The following is a 21,645-nucleotide window of genomic DNA, read 5'->3' as shown; positions in this document are numbered from 1 at the left end:
TTCAAGACCAGCCTGGGTAACACGGTGAAACGCCATCTCTACTAAAAATACAAAAATCAGAGTGGTGGCAGACGCCTGTAATCCCAGCTACTCAGGAGGCTGAGGGAGGAGAATCACTTGAACCCGAGAGGTGGAGGTTGCAGTGAGCCAAGATCACTACACTCCAGCCTGGGTGACAGAGCAAGACTCCATCTCAGAAGAAAAAAAGAAAAAGAAAAAGACAAGTATATCGAGCAGAAGGAACCTAGAAACCTAAGTCAGTTAGGTCTAAACAAGGAGAAATAGTAAGGGCCTAGAGGAAGGCAACAGACATGTAAAGGGGATAGAAAACTCAATTTTTCCTGATCTGTAAGATGGGGATACAGCTCTTAATGGATGGTTGGCATAAGGATAAGCTGAGATATAGAAAGTTCTTTGCAAAGCAGGGTTAATGCTCATTGAAGGTATATGACAGGCTTATTCTAGAACACTTAAACTCAATGCTTCCTATGCCAGCAAACTTTAAATCTCTCTGCCAATGTAATGTCTTTTTAAAACCGAAAGTCCTTAACTGACAAGCTGAATTACACCTTATTTGGGTTTTCTTTTAGAGATAACAAATGTACATGTTTTTACAACTCATATTGGTTTAATTGACTTATGTTAATGTTTTCTGGCAGAACCAGAGCATCAATACTTTTAAAAGCTCCCTGAGTGGTTGTAATTTCCAGCCAAGGCTGGGAACCGCTACTCTAGGGCTCTGCTTCTGAAAGTGTGATTCATGTACGAGATCCTGAATATCAACCAGAGACCTTGCAGATACCTCAGTCTCACCTCAGACTTGCATTTTAACAAGACCCCTGGGGATTCAGAAGGGCCTTACAGTTTGTGAAGGAATGCTAGAAGGTGTCTTCCGCTCCTAAACTGATGAAGTGGGAGGGGGTGGTAGTGAGAAGGTCACCTTCGTTTGAAAGTCCCTATGTCTATAAATAAACTTTCTTGCTGATATTTGAAGCAGCAGCAATGCAGGGCTAGGCAGTGGTCAGGGGTAAGACTTTGTATCAATTCATCAGGGAGGAAACTTAGACAATGCTACCATATTGCTTCAAATTCAAAAACAGAACCTTGCTAGATTCTTTCCCTTGTATCACTTAATCCTCAACCACCTGTTTGGAATATATTACTGTATATTTTTTTGAGACAGAGTCTCACTGTCATTCAGGCTGGAGTACAGTGGTGTGATCTCAGCTCACCGCAACCTCCACCTCCAGGTTCAAGTGATTCTCCTGCCTCAGCCTCCAGAGTAGCTGGGTCTATAGGTGCCTGCTGCCACACCTAGCTAAGTTTTGTATTTTTAGTAGAGACTAGGTTTCGCCATATTGGCCAGGCTGGAACTCCCAACCTCAGGCGATCTGCCAGCCAGCCTCCAAAGTGCTGGGACGACAAACCACGCGCCCAAGCAAAGATATTAACTATTTTAAAGGTTAAAACAGCTCAAGGCATACAGCCAAGGGATGGGTACCTAAATTCTCTTCCACATTAAATCTGGAACCCATTATTCTAGAACTGTGGGGAAGGGGCATTACATTGGCCAAGGAAAGAGAAGTCTGTATTACCTTTCTGGAGAGCCTTATTAATAGCTCTTAAAAGCACATAACCACATCCTACAATTCAGAAATCGCACACTTGGCATCTTTAAATTAAAAAAACAAAACCAAAACCACAACAAAGAAAAATCCACAAAGCCAAGTGCCTGTAACCCCAGCTCCTTGAGAGGCTGAGACAGGAGGATCGGTGGAGTCCAGAAGTTTGAGACCATCCTGGGCAACATAGGCTAGTCCCTTAAAAAAATTTTTTTCAAAACTTTTTTTTTTTTAGACCGTACCTCTGCATAGGTAAAGGTGCCCACTGAGGCATTATTTGAAACAAAATTGGGATTAACATTAGCAGGAGAATCACTGCTAGGTAGATTGTGGAATCCATGTACATACCAATGTTACAGAAAGAAGTTGATCTCATGTGCCGACAAGGAAAACAAAAAAGTACAGACCACGATGTTTGTGGAATGTCTATGTTCACATAATGCCATGGAAAATCTGGGAAGGACACACAAGCCATTCCGCTGTAGGAGAGGAGAAGTTTCTGTACACTGATCTTGTATCCTGCAACTTGCTGAACTCACTAAGTCTAACCATTTAGAACTCCTTGGGATTTCTAACCCATAGATAAAGAGTCTTACTTCCTCCTTTTGAGAGGAGAGATTTTTAATTTCTTTCACAATGGTTCTCCAACTTGGCTTTACATTAGCATCATCTGGTAAGCCTTTAAAAGCCCGAGACCAAGGCGGCACCCAGTCCCATTAAATCAGAATCTTCCAGCACCAGGGTTGTTTCTTTTTTTTTTTTTTTTTTAAACCCAGGTGATTAAAATGTGCAGTCAAGTTCAAGAAGCACTGCTCTGAGGACAGGTGTGGTGGCTCATGCCCATAATCCCAGCACTTAGGGAGGCTGGGGTTGGGGGTGGTGGGGTGGGCAGCAAATCACTTGAGGCCAGGAGTTTGAGACCAGCCAGGGCACCATGTGAAACCCTGTCTCAAAAAAAAGAAAAGAAAATTAGCTGGGTGGTATAGTCCCAGCGGTGCTTCAGAGGCTGAGACAGGAGGATCACTTAAGCCCGGGATGTGGAAGCTGCAGTGAGCTGAGATCATGCCACTGTAGTTGCTACAGAGTGAGACCCCATCCCAGAAAAAAAAGAAAGAATCGCTGCTCTCTAACAACCTGCACATACCCAGAAAAAGTAGTAATGATGGGAGATTTGCTTTTTATTTGCTTTGTCTTCAACGTCTTTCAAATAAAAGAGTAAAGATAGGGAAGTCTCTCTAAACCTATTCTGCTTTGGGGCCTACCCAATAAAATAATTTATTAAAAAAGAATAAGGACAATTTGAGACAGTAAAGTGTTTATGGGAAAGGCTGCACTGGATAGGGGACTGTGCCCAAGGTCTGCTGTCCAGAGATCAAGTCCTACCCAACAAGGCACATGCCAGCAGGAAGTGGAGCTGAGGTCCAAACCCAGGTTTTCATCTGGTCAGTACATTTATTTATTTATTTGAGACAGTTTCACTCTGTCGCCCAAACTGGAGTGTGGCTCAATCTCGGCTTACAGCAACCTCCTCCTCCCAGGTTCAAGTGATTCTCCCACCTCAGCCTCCTGAGTAGCTGGGATTACAGGCACACGCTACCAAGCCTGGCTAATTTGTGTTTGTGTTTGTGTGTGTGTGTGTGTGTGTTTTTTTTTAGTAGAGACGAGGTTTCACCATGTTGGCCAGGCTGGTCTCGAACTCCTGATCTCAAGTGATCCACTGGCCTCAGCTTCCCACAGTGCTGGGATTGCAGGCGTGAGCCACGTGCCTGGCCACATCAGTAAATTTAGATTATGATTCCTTATTAACTAGGCAATCCCATTTCACCCAGATTTATAGCTGTGACTCCCCTAGCAATTATCTGATCTCAGGAAAAAGATTAAATAGAATGGGGTAGAGAGGAAGAAAAAGAATCCTAACAACCACCCTACCGGGGGACAGTTCTCCTTATTTTACCTATCAAGAGCCCACGGCCACAGATTCTAATTGGCTGTCTCCCCAAAACACCAACCACCTCTCAAGATGGCTGGGAGAAGCCCCATCCCTTTAGAACTAAAAGTTGATTCCAAGGGGTCCTGCCTGTCTTCAGCAGATAGTTGCTGGTCTCACACCACACCACCACACTCAGCCTCCAAGATCCCAGAAGGGGGCTACACTACAGTGAGCCAACATTGAAAGCATGCACTGCCTGCCCTAGCTTTGGTCCTGTACCCTGGGCTACCCATACCCATACCCCAGCGCCTCTGGTCACTAGGCTCCCTGTGCTTCATCTGCCCTGTTCTGGACCCTCAGACAGAATGCACACAATCACCACTGCGGGCCACAACACGCACCCCTGCCTGCTGCTCTGTAGCTTACTGGGACACCACTACCACTAGCCCTCCCAGACCAGCTTGTTCCCCAGAGACTGAGGCTCTAAGCCCTCAAACCACCATCTCTAGGGTCACACCTACAGTCCACTGAAGCTACTGAAGAATTACTGCCCAGGAAACATGGTTTCTACATTTCCAAGTCAGGGAAGGCCTCCTAGAAGCCACTGAATACTGCCACCCTGAAACCATGTCACCCAACCCACAGAATCCAGAATGTTCCACCTAAATTCCCAGTGCCCATCACTTCCCAGCCTCCACCCACCCCACTCAGAGACCCAAGGCTGAGCAATCAGGAACCAGGTGTCACTGCTTCTATGCAGGGAGGGGCTCAAGATAAAGCCCTTCTCTACACCATTGCTTCTAGGAACAGGAAGTACCCGGCTGGAGGCGTTCCACCAGCACTTGAGAACAGAGATTACAAGATCCCCAAAAAGCAGAGTGGAAGACACGTTTTTTTTCTTGCTACCAGGGAATTGTGCTTAGAGATATGAACCATCCTCCAACAAGAACAGAGCCAAGAGCCCTCCGGATCAGCAGGCCTTGGCTGGGTCTCACAAAGGGTGCCCATTGCCAGGAGACGCCTCACAGATGCCCCTCCACCAGCCCTCACTTCCCACTAGTCAAGAAATCAGCTAGCCCCTCACTCCCTCACCTCTGAGCCAATATTGCCTCAATCAAATAGACTTCTTGGGAATTGGTAAGATGCCATTTTGCCCAATTTAAGTGGTTCAATAGGCCTACAAGAGGTGGTATAAAATGCATCAGCGGGCTGGGCATGGTGGCTCATGCCTGTAATCCCAGCACTTTGGAAGGCCAAGACGGGCGGATCACGAGGTCAGGAGTTTGAGATCAGCCTGGCTAACAGGGAGAAATCCTGTCTCTACTAAAAATACAAAAATTAGCCGGGCGTGGTGGTGCGTGCCTTGTAGTCCCAGCTACTCGAGAGGCTAAGGCCGAAGAATTTCTTGAACCTGGGAGGTGGAGGCTGCAATGAGTTGAGATGGCACCACTGCACTCCTGCCTGGGCAACAGAGCAAGACTCTGTCTCATTAAGGAAAAAAAAAAAAAGCCTTTACTGAATGCCCAGATACTGCCACCTTCTCACACAGACCACCCCTTCAGCCTTAAAAGGCTTTTCTACTATCTTCCCTCCTTCGTTGGGCCAGACTTGTTTTCAGTTGCTCTCTTTGCCCTGAGGTGTTTTTTTTGTTTTGTTTTGTTTTGTTTTTTGTTTTTTTTTGAGACGGAGTTTCGCTCTTGTTACCCAGGCTGGAGTGCAATGGCGCGATCTCGGCTCACCGCAACCTCCGCCTCCTGGGTTCAGGCAATTCTCCTGCCTCAGCCTCCCGAGTAGCTGGGACTACAGGCGTGCGCCACCATGCCCAGCTAATTTTTGTATTTTTAGTAGAGACGGGGTTTCACCATGTTGACCAGGATGGTCTCGATCTCTTGACCTCGTGATCCACCCGTCTCGGCCTCCCAAAGTGCTGGGATTACAAGCGTGAGCCACCGCGCCCGGCCTGGTGTTTTTTTTTTTTTTAAACCTGAACTTCTCAGCGTTTAAGTGGTATCACAGTAGTCCCCAAAGCCTTCATACTCACAAGCTAATCAAAGGCTGGCTTCTCCCCAAACCCAGGACTAAGAGCAGATCTGTCTGCAGTCAGAGAAAACCTCCCAGAAGGATGCTACAGAGCCCTGCCCTGGGGTTGGTGGGGAGGACACTCTGTCATTTTGAATCTGTTGGAATTAAATAGCTGCCTGCTTATTTTTAGCAGGTCCATTTGCCTGGGAATAGATGCATGCTGGCTAGTTTCCAAGTGGACACACAGAGCTGAGGGCAGGCATGTGCTACAGCCACAGGCCTCAGCATTCATCAGCTCACTCCAGGTTCCAAAAGGATCTCTTCTTTCTCCAGGGAGGTACCTGCAGGTTCTCAAGAACGGCCCTCAGAAAAGTAATGGCCTCACTCTCAACTCAGCTGACAAACCTGGTAACTGTAAGCTAGAGTCTTCTGCTAAAGAAAAAAACAAATCCCTGGCAATGATACAAAGAGTGTTGGTCCCAGTGACTAAGTCAATTTGGCTGCAGTTTCTGCAAAAAAGAGCTGCATGTAACTGATGGGAAAGTCCATGATAAAAACGTCTTAGGAGCCAAGTGTGCCCAACAAGCCCAGTTTGGGCCTGGTCAGTGATGCCACATCCACTTTGTGTTCTGAATGAACATTTACATGGGAATTTGAACATTTCTTCCATTATTCCAGTGTTTGCACTGCCAAAGACTGTCTGCAGGTGTTCACCAATAGGAAGGGGTCTGCTCAAGACACTGCACCCTCCAGAGTGCCTAGCTCATTAAGTTCCTGCTGAGGGACTCTTTCCTTTGAAGGGGTCTTCCAAGAGCAGGGAATCAGAACCTAAAGCCCAGCACTTCAACCACTGCATTCAGAGGACAGCAGGCGACGGCGAGGCAGAGGCATACTCCCTTCCATGGGAATTTGGTGGAGGAAAATCACAAACCCTGAGTGCTCTGCAAGATTCCAAGAGTGCCTCTTGGCTTGTATCAGTTGCATTTACCTATTTCCTCATCAGGTCAGTCATTCACGTTGTTCATACATTTAAATATGTTTAAATTGCTACAAACAGCAGATTCTGATCACCAGAAGCTCACAATTCTGACGGAAGAATCAATCTCTCACACACCCCTGTACCACAAGCAGCCACACTGAGCAGTGGGCAAAGGGAGCTCAGGAAGGCTTTCTCAAGATGGCCAGGATTTCCTTAGGCCGCAATGGGTGGGGAGGGGGCAAGGACACAAACTGAGGTTTTAATACCTTTGGGCGTGGAGGGAACAGCGAGTCCCAGAGTAAAACAGGAACAAATCCTGGGAGCCGAAGGGCTGGTGTGGCCAGACAAAAAGAGTCCAACCTTTGCCACAGGAGCCATAGTTGTGGCAGTTGCAATGTGGTCAAAGTAGAGCAAGTCACAAGAGGCAAAGGTCTGGGTGACCCTCAAGGGTGACTGCTATCCAATATTGGCAGCCACTTAGTCATGGGAAGTTACTGGATACTTGAAATGTGACCAGTGTGACTAGGGTACTGAATTTTACTATATGTTAATTTAACTTGAACTCTCCACCTGCAGCTGGTAGCTACCTACTGGACAACTCAGCTCTAGAGGGTGTTCCCAGAAGACCTCAACAAACAGGAGGGGTGGATAAATGCTGCAGCGGCCAACACCTACCTTGCTCGGTAGTGCTCGGTTCTGCCAAGGGTGGGGGCGATGGTAGGCAGGGGCCGTGTACCCTCAGCAGCATGGCTGGGCCAGGAATCAGAGTGCTGGAGCCATGCCTCAGGTGTTGGTCCCAGCCTAGCCCCAGTGCTCAAGGACTGTTACCTTCATCCTCAGGGGCCTGTGTAAGTCACAGTAAGCTGTGACTTCATGTGGGTACCCTAGAGATCCCAAATTAGCTCACAGTGGGGGCTGTGAGGTCCTGTCCAGGACTGTCCCCCACCCTCCATTGTGATGGCCCACAGAGCAGCCAGGGGAGCCAGAGCAGCCAGACCAGCACCTTTCGGGGGTGCTTCCACCCTTCCATGTAGAGCAGCTGTCAGGAACTCATGGGACACTTTCCCAGCCCGATTCGCAGAAGGAAGGCCAGAAGCTTAACCCAGTAATGTCTGAGCACCTGCTTGGTGAAGCCTTCTCTAGCCAAAATGGAAACCCTGAATCCACTACGAGGAGCTCCAGATAAGATAAGCCAGAGCCAGAAATCCCATCTCTGAACATGGCCTCAAATTAACAGCTACTCCAGTCCAACTAAAAGTTAAACTAACGCCTGGTCTGGAAAACTTAGAACATAAGGGTGAACTGCCCAGCCTCCTTCCTGCTCTGCTGGCTAAACCCACAGGAGGGCCAAGTCACATGCCTCTTTACATGAAGGAAAAATCATCAGCACCTCCTACAAAGGTCTTTTCAATCATTCATGTGGGGGATAAGGGTGTGGATTTTAAAATCTTGAAGATTATGTCCCACCCACCTTGCCCCTCACCTCTGGCCTCAACAACCATCTTGCTTTACAAGTGAATTCCAGCAGGTTTCTAAAGATGGTCACAACGCAGGCGCCAGGAATGCCTTCCTGGGAACATGGAGTTCCTGCCCACAACCACAGAAGACATTGCACAGGACTGCCCAAAAGGTATGAAATGGCAATCTGACAACAAGCTTACTTAAAAGCCAATAAAAAAATCAGAAAAGATGCCGGTGTGCAGCAGAAGACCCTTCAAACCATCACCTCACATGGGCAAAAAAGGTAAGACCCTGATCTTCCTAATGGCAGACAGTGAAACACGACTGCCCCAGAAATCACATAAAAGCGTAGAAGGTAATTTCTATTCAACAAACAATTGCTGGCACTTACAGGGAAAGGCATGGTATTGACCTCAAGGCACTTGCAGTCTGGGCAGGGGGTGGGGAAGATGGGTTGGGGGGAGCCCAAACAGACCAGCATGGTAGCTCACGCCTGTGATCCCCAACCCTTTGTGAGGACTGCTTGAGGCCAGGAGCTCAAGACCAGCCTAGGCAATATAGTGAAAGCTTGTCTCTACAAAAAAATTTTTTTAAAAAATTAGCCAGGAATAGTGGCGCACATTTGTAGTCTCAACTACTCGGGAGGCTGAGGTGGGAGAATCGCTTGAACCCAAGGGTTTGAGGGTGCAGTGAGCTGAGATTGTACCACTGCACTCCAGCCTGGGTGACAGAGTGAGACTTTGTCACCCAGGTCTCACTTTTCTCCACTGGTCTTGTTACTGCCACTCTCTGCTACTGACCAACTGAAAGTTTTGTTCATAGGACAGAAGTGTCCTATTAAAGGTGAAGGAGAAACAGAATATGGGGTACCAGTGTCCTCAAATTAGAATGTTCTAATATCTTGTGGCAGGAATGAGAGGACTTAGTCTGAATGCTAGCATTACGGTAGCCACGGAGAGTTGGGATGCCCCATTCAATATATAGACTTTCATTCAAGACCCATCTTCAGCCAGGCATGATGGCTCACACCTGTAATCCCAACACTTTGGGAAGTGGGAGGATTACTTGAGCCCAGGAGTTCAAGACTAGCCTGGCAACATGGTGAGACCTCATGTTTACAAAAAAATTAAAAATAAAAAATAAAATAAAAGAATTAGGCCAGGCGCAGGGGCTCATACCTGTAATCCCAGCACTTTGGGAGGCTGAGGCGGGCAGATCACCTGAGGTAAGGAGTTTGAGACCAGCCTGACCAACATGGAGAAATCCCATCTCTACTAAAAATACAAAATTAGCTGGGCACAGTGGTGCATGACTGTAATCCCAGCTACTTGGGAGCCTGAAGCAGGAGAATCACTTGAACCTGGCAGAGGTTGCTGTGAGCAGAGATCGCACCACTGCACTCCAGCCTGGGAAACAAAAGCGAAACTCCGTCTCAAAAAAACAAAAAAAGAATTAGTCAGGCATAGTAGCACATGCCTCTTGTCTCAGCTACTCAGCAGACTGAGGTGGGAGGATCATTTGAGCCCAGGAAATCGAGGCTGCAGTGAGTGATGATGGCATCACTGCACTCCAGCCTGGGAGGCAGAATAAGACCTGTCCAGAAAAAAAAAAAAAAAAAAAAAGGACCCATTTTCACCACTACCTGGTACCCAAGTCCACATCCCCACATTTACTTCTCTAAAAAGTGAAGCCAGCCCTTCTGCTGGCCTGGCCTGGCCTGGCAGGAGAGCTCCACAGGCCTAGCTGTCTGCTGACTTCAGCCACACAGGCCCAATCCATGTCTTCAAAAGTGCCTGTCCCAAGACAAGGGACTAAAGCAAGAAAGGAGGGGCACTGGACCCAGAAAAGAGACCAGAGAAGCAGGGAGGGAATTCCAAGGGTGAAGGGGAACCAGAGCCAAGGAAAAGGAATGCACCCAAGAGCAGTGTGGAACTGCTACGAGTACTCAGTATGTGGAGCCACGAGAGCCGCTTTCCGCCAATGACAAGCGTTCTACAGCAGCGGTGGACAGAGGCTGGGGGGTCGGGGAACTGGTGAGACACGGAAAATTAAGCAAAAGAAACTAAGGAAATCAGGAGAAAAGCAGGGAAGACAAGAAATATGGGAAACTAAAAGCCTTGCAGCCATAAACAAGGTTTGCATTATAATAATGTATATTCTGAACAGCAACTTGACCAAAACTTGGGCACTCTCTCCACTGCGACGATGAGGGAAGACAAAAGCGTAGGAACAAGCCAAGTCCTATCTCCCACAGCAGAAAAACAAATCAGAACTAATCCTTAAGAAGAAAGAGAAAGACTACTACTGATAAAGGGAGAGGTGAATGGCAGTGGGGCCAGCTGGAAGAATTGAAAGCAGCTGTCTACGGAAGCGGGTGGGGGTGGAGGGCAGCGCAGAGGACTGCGCTTTCAAGCCTTGTACACAGTCAAAAGCCAAATCTTTCTACAAGTAATGTTTTGATAGAAAACACATTATAAAGCTACATACAAGTAGCAATGTGTACTCTCTATTACCACGCAGCTTAACCATCCTAAATTTGCATGTTTCAATTCATCTATGTACAAACTTGCAATGCTTTATTTTCCCATAATAATCAATGCCAATTTTGTTTCAGAGACCCCCAACTGCCCAGCTGACATAATAGTAATATCAAAAAGACAGCATGCTTTATTGATAGACCCCTCTGGAAGCAAGGCACTGACTGAGGGCTAGCCAGCATCAATTCAGATGGCTGGACCTCTCAGGGCTAGTCATTTAACAAAGAGTTTAACACGCACTGTGAGCCAAGTTCGCTGGGCACACACAAGGGAAAGAGGGCCCTCAGGAAGCAAAGGTGGAAGGAAGGGTAGTGAGTCAAATGATAGGCAAGACACTGCAAAGAAGATTCAGCAACTTAAATGTAAAGACCACAGCCTCTCTCAACTGACTGAGCCCTAAGACAGCCCTTGCACGTGGTGAATTACCGATATCCCTGTGCATGTAGCAGGGTACCAGCTGAGAGGGTTAAGGAATGGTCACTCAGTCCTTTTCTGTGCGCTGTGGTTGAGATAAGAAAGGCTGGATGGAGCGCTTGGGAAGGGAAGCTGCCGACAGAATGGGGAGGGAATGCCTCTTGGAAGAGGTGGCAACAGAACTGGAACACTCAAGAGCTGTGCCAAGATCTGGGGGGAGGCTGGAGAAGAGGGGGAAGAAAGTTCCAGGCAGGAAGAACATGTGCCAGAGTCCTAAGGCAGGAACAAGCTTGGCTGACTCAAGAGGTAGCAAGAGGGAAGGTGAAGATGAGGTCAGAGCATGGCTCTCAGAGAAAGGGCTCTCCAACATCACTGCGCAGAAGGCCAGTCAGACTCGCAAGAGCCGCAGGGGATGCATTTCACCAAATCTTCTCCAGAGGGGAAACTGATGTGCCTGAAGAGCCAAGGGGCTTTAGTTCTTAATAAACAAGGAGAAGCTGCTTCCAGACTTGATTCCTGAAACAGGATGCCTCTGAGGCTGGTAGCATGACAGGTACATTGTGTAGGTGAACAGCGGCTTGCTTTAACCTTCAAGTTCTCAGTGAATACACTTGCCAGGAGGCCTGCGGCCACACCACACATTAGCCTTAGAGAACCACCACTAAGGGTAAGGGGTAGTAAGCCCCCCCATGCTCTCAGGCTCCCTCAAAGAAACCTGTTCCAATAACGCAGTCCAGCCCCAGGAGGCAGACACACATAGCCTACGTAAGCCCTTGCCACTTCTTTGAATCAGACATTGCCAAACAATCTTGCTCTCCAGCCAACATAAACCGTAGGCAACAGAGGGCCTTATATGGCTTGAAGTTTTCTTAATCTGAAACAGATAGATGGGCTGGAGTTAGCAGCTCCAAGTTAGAGGGAAGGAGAAACTGGAAAGGAGAGAAGGAAGGGTGGCCTGGGGAAGCAGCAAGCTCACTCGTCAAACTGCTTGTTCATCGCTCTTCAGCTTCTGTGGCATCCCAGTAAAAAATTCTGACCAGGACTCTACAGCGTGCCTCCTTTCATGTTTGCAATTTGGGTTAAGCCAGAGGACACCAGGAACCAGGCTGCCCACCAATCCACATTATTAGAGAGTTTTTAGTGGCCATGTAAGTGGCCAGCCTTGAGGCTGGGCAACTTCACATGAAAATGGAGTTATGGGCCAGGCACAGTGGCTCACACCTATAATCTCAGCACTTTGGGAGACCAACATGGAATGATGGCTTGAGCCCAGGAGTCTTCAGATTAATCTGGGCAAGCTGGTGAGACCCCATCTCTACAAAAAAAAAAAAATTTTTTTTAATTAGCCAGGTATGATGATGTACGCCTATAGTCCCAGCTACTTAGGTGGCTGAGGCAACAGCCAATGAGCATGATGATTGTGCCACTGTACTCTAGCCTGGGTGACAAAGCAAGACCTCACCTCTAAAAAATTAAATAATTTTTTTTTAATGAGGTTATATGGTTTCCTGAGAAACTGGCTGCTGGGGCAACAAGGGGACCTCACTCCCCAGGCAGCAGTCCTGACCCCTAGCTCCCTGGGCTGCCTCAGTCACATGCCTGCCTGCACCAGGAGGCATGCTGGGCCCCTGCCACAGTTCCAGAATAGAAAAGACAGCCCTGGAGACCTCTTAAGCAACCACCCCCTCCACACACCCCTTGGCAGCTTCTAGGGTGGCTTTATTCTCCTCTCTCCTGACAAGGCGGTGGCAGCAGAGACAGCAGCAGCTTTGGCACCAGAACCTGTCCCGTACACTGCAGCCACATGCACTTGGCACTCCTAAAGGATGCCACCTGCCAAAAATAGCACCAGCACATGCTTGGCCAGGTGAGCCACACCAAAGTCAAAGGACAAAGCAGGGAGGTTATTTGCAGCATGGCCTTTTCTCCCAGAGACAGCTCAAGGCACAGCTGATGTGGGTCTGCCTGCAAGGCAGTTCAGTAAACTGAGAATCACTCCCGCTCCTTTTTCTTGTGAGGGACAGAAGGGGGGGTGGGGCAAGAAGGAGATGTACAGAAGACAGAGCTGTCCCCTTGAGATCTGTCGCCAACCCAACCTCACAAAGGCACCCAGGCAGGGCCAGAAGGGCTGGGGGCTGGATTGTGATTGAACTGATCTTACTGGCTTCTCTAACCAGGAGGCCAGCTACTGCCAGGTGACAGCCTTTGAAGGGCCAGGGGATGGTCTCGTGACCTCCAAGTGGGGTCTGACAGGTATCGGGAAATTAGACTTTAGGACTGTCTTTTTCAACCAGCTCAGTTTTCAGAGCAGTTTCCCTGAGCCCTCAGGCACAGCTTTTTTTATTCATAGTCAGTACTTGTGCATTTCAAAAGCACCTGATGGTTGCATAATTCTGATGATAAAATATGGCTTTGGAGAGACAAGGGAGTTAAAGAGTAGGATCCTGTACTTCAGTTTCCCATACAATGAAGATGTCCTGTGATATGGAATAATACCTCCCTCACAGAGTTGTGCCAAGGCTAAATGACTGAAAACACTTAATAGTCAGACTCCTAGGTGGGAAAAATGGTTTTAATCTTTTTAAAACCCAGTTTAGTTTCCTGAATGAGGATGGAATGATAAAGGAGCAGGAAATAAGCCATAGCCAATGAGCAAGGGGGGCAGGGAGGGGCAGAAGAGGAAGGAGAGGCAGAAGAGGAAGGAGGAGCAGGCCCTGACTCAGGTCCAAAGCCAGTCCAACCCTCGCTGCATCCTGGGACCAGCTTCCCCTGCTTGGGACCTGTTTCTTCATCCACAAACTAGATCACTGTACTAACCTCATAGGGCTGAGAGAGAATAAAAATGACATCGAAAAAAAAAAAAGCCATTAATATGCCAGTAGGTGCTCATCAATAGTGTCTTTTATGCTGTCCAGCTCCAAGAAGAGAGATCTCACATTATAGCAGGGTTCAAACAAAGCACACCCAGGACTAGAAGAGGGGCATCTGGAAATGAAGAGCCCCCCACCCCTGCCGCAACAGAACACATCAGCGCTGCACTGTGGCCTCACTCTCCCACAACGCCTTCTGTGAAAAATGTCCCCTAACATTTAGGTAGACTGGAAAGGGCAGAATGAAAACACAACCTGGTTGAAGAGAAGGGCCACACTGAGATCTGTAGAAAGTCATCCTGTGGGTGAAGGACCAAGTAACAACATTTGACATCTGACACTCGGAGACCAAGGACAAACCAGCAAGGACCTTTATGATAATCAACAGGCTCTCAAACCAAAAGGGCTTTCTAAGGGCTTAGCATCTGGCCCTTTGCTCCACACTCCTATCCCTGGGTCCTTTCTGAGGATCCTCTCTCAGACTGGCAGACTAGAACTCACTTGTAGTATGCCATGGAGACAACCAGTAGATTATTTGTCACCAAGCTGTTGGGTTTATGGACTCTGGAAGACTAAGGTCAAACATTTTATGCTTTAGAGATTTACAAGTTGAGGCAATTAAGCTTTTACAGTTGGAGGAAAAAAAGCTTTCTAGGCCAGCACTGTCCAATCAAAACTTTCCTCGATTCTGGAAAATGTTCTTGACCTGCACTGACCAGGATGGCAGCCACTAGCTACATAATGACACTGAGAACCTTAAAATGTGCTAATGTCACACTGAGAAACTGTTTTTTTTGTTTTTTGTTTTTTTTTTTTGAGACGGAGTTTCACCCTTGTTACCCAGGCTGGAGTGCAATGGCACGATCTCGGCTCACCGCAACCTCCACCTCCCGGGTTCAGGCAATTCTCCTGCCCCAGCCTCCTGAGTAGCTGGGATTACAGGCACGCGCCACCATGCCCAGCTAATTTTTTGTAGTTTTAGTAGAGACGGGGTTTCACCATGTTGACCAGGATGGTCTCGATCTCTTGACCTCGTGATCCACCCACCTCGGCCTCCCAAAGTGCTGGGATTACAGGCTTGAGCCACCGCGCCCGGCCTGTTTTTGTTTTTTTAATGCTTTCAAACGTTTAGTCACACAGCTAGTCAAAAATATTTAGAACAGTAGCACCTTAGAGCTAAGAACTTGAGATGAATAGTGATTTTTTTTTTCTTCAGTTACATGTACTACCCACCGTGCTGTGCTTCCCAGCCCAAACACCTCACTCCAGTCGCCCGGGGCACGTTTGGTATAACTCCAAGGCTCCCTGGACCATAATCTGAATACTGATAATTTTGACCAACCCTCTTTTAGCCACTGAATAAACCAAGACCTGGAAGGCCAACTTGCCTGCCTAGAATCACAGACAGTCTTCATCTCTGAGAGCTGCGCCAAGTCCCAGGCTCTTGTCAGCTAAGCCCAGCAGTGAAAAGCCTCATCAGTCCTGAGTTATATATACTTTTACTTCCAGAACTCACCTCGGGGCCCTTTGCTCCCAAGTGCAACGGGACCTTAGTGACACATGGCTCAGTGAACACAGCCAGCCAGCATTACAGGAGAGTGAACAGAATGTTTACCACTGACTGTTGCAAACTATCAAACCAAGCCGAAAACAGCCAACCAGATGGCGAAGACCCGGATAGAATGTGGACAGGGCTGCACCATTTAGTAAAAGTTAAGGCAAAGGAGATCTTGAAAGCTATTTATTGCTGGAAAGCCAGTTCTCAGAATGCTGAATGATAACACACACAATGTTAACAATCTACTTAGAAAGCAGCAGAAAAATTAGGAGGAAAAGCCCATGGATTTAAGAATATTCCTTGGTTCTTCTCAGAAAAGCCATCCAGAGGACCTAGTTTTAAGTCCACACCCATACTTCCTAGTTCCTTTACCCCTCAATTTGAATTGTGTGACAGCTACTGAAACAATCTGGAATGACCTCCAGCTTCACCCTCACTGCACTCAGAAGTGTGAGGATTAAAGGATTAGGGAAGCCTTTGCTGAGAACTCACCTAGCACAGTTAACTATCGAGAAAGAGGCATCCTCTGAAGTTTAGTTCCATGTCCGCCACTACCTGTTTCTCCAGCCAGACTCTGTCCTACTCCAAACACACTCATTGATGTTTTTCATAGCCCCAGCTTAAAATTAGGTACCAAGGCCAGCAGCTTCCTTCAGTGGGATGCCTCACAGAATCATTAATGTTAAATGATCATAAAACCAAAAACTCCTGAGGTATCACACCAGGAAGGAACATGGAAGAAACAGAACTTGCCCTAAGAAGCAAGATTTAGGACTAAAATATACCCCTCACCATAAAGATGAGCAACTCTCAAACAGTATGAGATGATTTCAATGGGACACGACGCCCACAGGATCCACTACCACCCCACAGTGGAGGAAAATGCCTGAGAATGACAAGCTGAAGGTATTAACTCCTACCTGAAACGACTGACTTCCCCACAAAAGGAAAACAAACCAAGCTACAGAGAGGCCCAGTCATTCTAGACTCACAGGTAAGATTAGGAAGGAGTGACCTAGGGGAACTCTGGGGCCAGCTCTCCAGGTACAGCTCTCCAGTACAAGCTGCCTGCTCTTCAAAGCCCTGAAATGCACACACAATCAAGTCATGTTGTAGGCTAGGACCAGGAGGCTAGCTGGTAAAGCTTAGGGAAACCAATTTGTTTTTCCTCCCAAACAAGTTTATGGGTCAGAGACTGGGGAGAGGGGTCCTTTTAATAGAATTCAAGTCACTCAAGTAATTCAAGAAAAACAAAGTCAGGTTCAGGGCTTGTTTAGGAAGGAGAGGGGAAGAGAAATGCTTAAGCACCTATTGCAGTCCCCATTATCACAAATATGATCTCCATTTGTCTTTAGGACAGGAAAAGGGAACATGGTAGAGGCTAACACCAGCCGTCCCCCAAAATATGGCTGCAACCCAGCCTATGTCCAATGCCCAAGAATAATTTGGGTTACCAGGTAGCAAGATAAATTACTTTTAAATATTGATGTTCAGCAACTTTACACTGGAGACATATCAACCTTAGCACCTGAGCAGTGACTTGATATTTATATGATTCCTCTGTTACAACAGACACCTCCACTGTCACCCTGCAGTGGCCAAGTGAGAATGCATTTCCTAGAAACAGCTGGGAGATGGGAGAGAGATTCCTACAAGGAACTCCGCCTAGACGCAGATCCATTAGGCCTGTCTCACTCACTGGCTAGGATCTGTTACCTGCAATTTCTGGGCCAGCATCTAACAACAGGCATGAAGACAGAGCCTATTAATCCAGTAATGGACTCAGGCTTTAGTGATGTGCATACCTGTAGGATCCTCCTCTAACCTAGGGCCATATTTCAAAGAGAATACGCCCAGGAATTAGAGGTTAAAGAAGAAAGGTTCAACACGTCAGAAGGCTCCCAAAACATAACTTCACGTGCTTCCAGTGCTCAGGGTCTTAAATAATCATCAGGTGAAGCACCTGAATGCCAAGAACAGAGGAATCATATAAACGATCAAGTCAGGCTGTCCTCTTCATTTCAAAGATGTTCTGTGCCTTTAAGAGCCAAGTGGATGGGTGGTGCTAAGAGTCCAAGCTTTGCTTTCTAAATAAAGAGTTAAAAAAAAAAAAAAGGTACTAATTTGGGAAGGACTTAGCAGTTACATGAGCATGTAAGGTTACTAGCTGCCAGAATTAATAGCTTTTTGTGAAGGTGTTCCTTGATCAGTAACTAACAGATACTATTGCACGAGGTCCAGGAGCCTAGATTTCAGTGGAGACAAATTTAAACATTAAGTAACCCGCACTACAGTAGGGGAAAGATACCAGTTTAACCTCACTAATTGCCCTGCGCATACACCCTACCCAGCTTGAGAGGCCTCGACTCGCACCTGGAGCGAAGTCCACCGGGTTTGTGTTAACGGTAGGAAGGCGCAGCCACCCTGGACATCCTCTAGGAGAGGGAATATCCCAAAACGCCCAGGGCTCCCATGCCGTTCCGAGTCGCCTCAGCACCGCCCACCACGATCAGCACCTTCCTTCTTCTATCCCTCCCAGGAGAGAAACGGGAAGAACCTTCAGCAAGGGCACAAAAGAGGTGAACGCCAGAAATCCCGCGTTCGAGGCGTCCAGCCACTGACTCTGCCAGCCCACCATAACCCCGAAACGAACATGGTCCCTCCAGATCGTGGACCGGGACACTGGGCCGCAGGAGGGGCCGAACACGTGACACTCGCCGCCCCCCGGCGTGAGGTCGGTGGACACCAGGGGCTGGACGGCCTCCGCCCCTGCGGACACGCCTGTGGGGGCTACGAATGCGAATTCCCCCGAGGCACCCCTGGGTCTCAGACCTCCAGACCCCAACTCGGTTAGAACAGTCCCTTCGCCCGGAACACGGTTGGATCACAACCGGCGGTGTCCCGGCCCATATTCCCGGTTCCCCTGGCTCCCCGCACGGAACTCTCAGGGGCTGGGCCGCCGACTCCGGTCGCCTCTGTCGCCGGCCTGGGCGGGGCGCAGCCCGGGGCGACCCGAGGGTGAGAAGTTGGGTGAGGCTCCAGAAGTGAAGGGGCAGCTCCGGGCTCAGACTGTGTACACACGACCTTTGAAAAGTAAACGCCCGCGGGGCTGGGCGACCTTGGGTGGGACGCGCTCGGGTCCGCCTCGCAGGCGGGTGTGCGCGCTCCGGTAAAGTTGAGCCGCAGAAAGGCGCCCCGGGCGTCGCGCCCTCGCCCCCAGCCCCAGAGGGCAGTGACGCGCGTGGGGTGGACGGCGCGGCCGCAGAGCGCCGCCCAGAGCCGCGCACACGCGATCTGACAGCAGCCCGCGGGCAGACAAGCGGCGGGGGAGGGGGAAAGGGGGCGCAGGCGAGGGAGGGAAAGACGGGCCTGCCTGACAGCGCGCGGCGGTCCGAAGCCCCCTGGACACCTCGGCGTCCGGAGCGTCCCGCCCCTGGGTTACCTAGAGCGCGCGTCGCACCCTGCACCTGCACCCCAAGCTCCCCATCGCCCCACCGCGCCGCCTTCCGGGCTCCGACAGGGGGTCCCCGGCGCAGCCGCCCCCTACCTACCAGCTCTCGGCGACTGTCGGGGTGCGGGGTCCGGAGTCCGCACGCCGCCGCCGGCCCCCGGCTGTGCCCGGCGGCCCAGCCCGCAGCGCCAGGCTTCCGCAGCTCCCCCACGTGCTCGCCCAGGCCGGTGGAACACAGAGACATTAAATACTGAGGACGCGCGGCGACGTGCCCGCGGCGCGACGCAGGCCCCGCCCCTCGCCCTCGTGCCCCCGCGCCCCAGAGCCCGCCCCGCTCACCTGCGCGTGCGCGCCGGCGGCCTCTCCCGGCAGCGCCTCCGCCGCGCCTCTCCCAGCTGCGCCAGAGGGGGCGCGGTCTAAAGTGCTCGGCGAACATCCCGCCACCGCCCCGAGCCGGGTCCTGCTCGCGCTCTCGCGAGAGGAGCCATCATCTCAACGATGCCCGGGAGAGGGGCCAGGCGAGAAGGTCCAGAGCTCGGAGGACCCTCGATACCCTGCATCGCAAGCCTAGCCGCGGTTCTGCCGCCTTGGCTCTGGGCAGGCTCGAAGGGTCAGCCAGGTCATCTCCTGCCTCTGGACGGAGAGCGCCCTGGAAAAGGCAGAGGGGCCGGTGAGGAGCAGAGCTTCCCTTGCTTCGGGGCTTTGAGCTTCCCTGTGACCGTCATTTCACTGTAACGTATAATTGGGTTGGCCATTCATAATTGCTCAATAACTGCATAATTTGGTACCACTCAAATGCAGATTTCTTGCCCGTTTTCACAACTTGATATTATCAAAATGAAGCACTTTTATCTGAAATGGGTTGGGTTTTGGAGTGATTCTTGCAGAGATGATCACTGTGAGTCACTATCTCTGCCTGGAATTTGGGAAAATAAATTCCCCCGAAATAAATGGACAGGGTGGGGTTTTGGCTGGCCAGCCAGAAAACAAAGTGACCTTAAATGAGCGTTTGTTTGGCCAAAATATAGAAAAGAAATCAGGCTAAGAAAACTAACAATTATTTGGGAAAATGCTTAATCTTCACCAGTGACCAAATGCAAATTTAAATGACAGATACCATTTACTGTACCTAATGAGATTTAAGTCAAATTCACATATATATGAATCCCAGTTGCATGCCTAGCATCCTGGTAGATGCCAGGAAGGAAACAAATAGGAAACTGACATAGGAAAGAAAGAAAAAGAGCCCTGTCTTAGTTCCTGTGGTCAGAAAAGGCCTAAAGTGAAATTCAAACTGAAACCTACTGGATGAGAAGGAACCAGCCTTGCAAATTATATACGGGCATACGGGTTGGAGGAGTATTCCTAGCTAATGCACAACACAAGAAAAAGCGAGAAACAACTCCTGGTAAACTGGAAGACTAGTGTGGAAGGAATGTATTGAGGGAGGGAATGACAGGAAAGAAGATTGGAGCTAATCGTTTCTTGTCTTTGTTTTTTGGAGGGAATAGGGGCCTGGGCTGCCCTTAGTAAATACTGAATATTTACCATAGTAAATAGTGAAGTTTGGGTTTTATTCTACTCTGCTCAGTCCCAAAGCCAGCTGTGACTCTACCTCAGGGCCTCCTCCACATGGAATATTCTGCAAAACTCACTCTCACCTCTTTCAAGTCCTTTGCTCAAAGGTCACCTACTCAGACTCGGTTAAGTCTTTCTTGGACTATTTTATTTTTTATTTTTTGAGATGGAGTCTCACTCTGTCACCCGTGCTGGAGTGCAGTGGTGCACTGTCAGCTGACGGCAACCGCCGCCTCCCGGGTTCAAGTGATTCCCCTCCTCAGCCTCCTGAGTAGTCCCACTACAGGAACATACCAACATACCCAGATAAATTTTTTTGTATTTTTAGTAGAGACGGAATTTCACCATGTTGGTCAGGCTGGTCTTATATCCCTGACATCAGGTGATCCGGATCCGCCTGCCTCGGCCTCCCGAAGTGCTGGGATTACAGACTGAGCCACCACACCAGGCCTGCATTCTGTATTATAAACTGTAACCACACACACAGACAAATTCCCCATTCCTCATCCCTTCTTTCCTTCATAACCCTTACCCCTATCCTTCATTTATTTCATGAGGGCAGGGATTTTGGGGGGCCTGGTACAGAGAGAGTGTGCAGTAAATGTGTTTTGTGAATTAATAGGAAGCTATTAAAGAGAGTTAAGAAGAGAGTGACATAATGCAATTTCTGTTTTTAAAAGCGAGCTGTAGCTGCTGTGGAAAGAACAGATTAGAGGGAGACCAGTGTAGAATCAAGGAGAGTAGTTAAGAGGATGCTGGATGTGGTTCAGGTGAGAAATGATGCCGGTCTGACCTAAGGATCATGGCTCTGGGGATGAAGGCACTGCTTTAGACTCAAGATATATTTTGAAAGTAGAGCAGCACGCTTACTCATGTTGTTAGGGGTAAAGAAAAAGGTACAATGCATGATGATTCCTCTGGCTTGAGTTACTATGTGAACTGGGGTGCAGTTTTCTGAGAAGGAGAAAGCTGGGGGCAGAGAAGTGTTGGTTTTATTTTTGGCCCATTGTTGTGACATCAAAGTGCAAATAGTAATTAGGTTGAATATGCAAGTGTGGAGCTCAGAGGAGTGGTCTGAATGGGAAATACAAATATGGGTTGAAAATCATGTTTAAAAATATATTTTAGGCCGGGCGCGGTGGCTCAAGCCTGTAATCCTAGCACTTTGGGAGGCCGAGGCGGGTGGATCACGAGGTCAAGAGAGCGAGACCATCCTGGTCAAC

General features: G+C 48.9%; 1 protein-coding gene across 4 annotated transcripts in view; it reads right to left on the bottom strand.

Moving 5' to 3' along the window:
- Positions 1-19,267, bottom strand: part of AKAP1 (A-kinase anchoring protein 1) — a 37,590-nt gene extending 18,323 nt beyond the window's left edge. The window contains exon 1 of one of the 4 annotated variants that reach the window (XM_037742125.1): positions 19,184-19,267. The gene's annotated coding sequence lies outside the window, so the exon portion shown is untranslated. Of the gene's footprint in view, positions 1-17,766; positions 18,088-18,225; positions 18,326-18,944; positions 19,153-19,183 lie in introns of those variants that run through there. The other 3 variants (XM_017538831.2, XM_017538834.2, XM_017538833.2) reach the window with 3 other exon arrangements.
- Positions 19,268-21,645: the final 2,378 nt, after the last annotated feature.

The sequence above is a fragment of the Cebus imitator genome, unplaced genomic scaffold (genome assembly GCF_001604975.1).
Source record: "Cebus imitator isolate Cc_AM_T3 unplaced genomic scaffold, Cebus_imitator-1.0 Scaffold115, whole genome shotgun sequence".
NCBI classification, from domain to species: Eukaryota; Metazoa; Chordata; class Mammalia; order Primates; family Cebidae; genus Cebus; species Cebus imitator.
The sequence above is the reverse complement of the archived record's forward strand: the minus strand, read 5'-3'. Positions and strand labels throughout refer to the sequence as shown.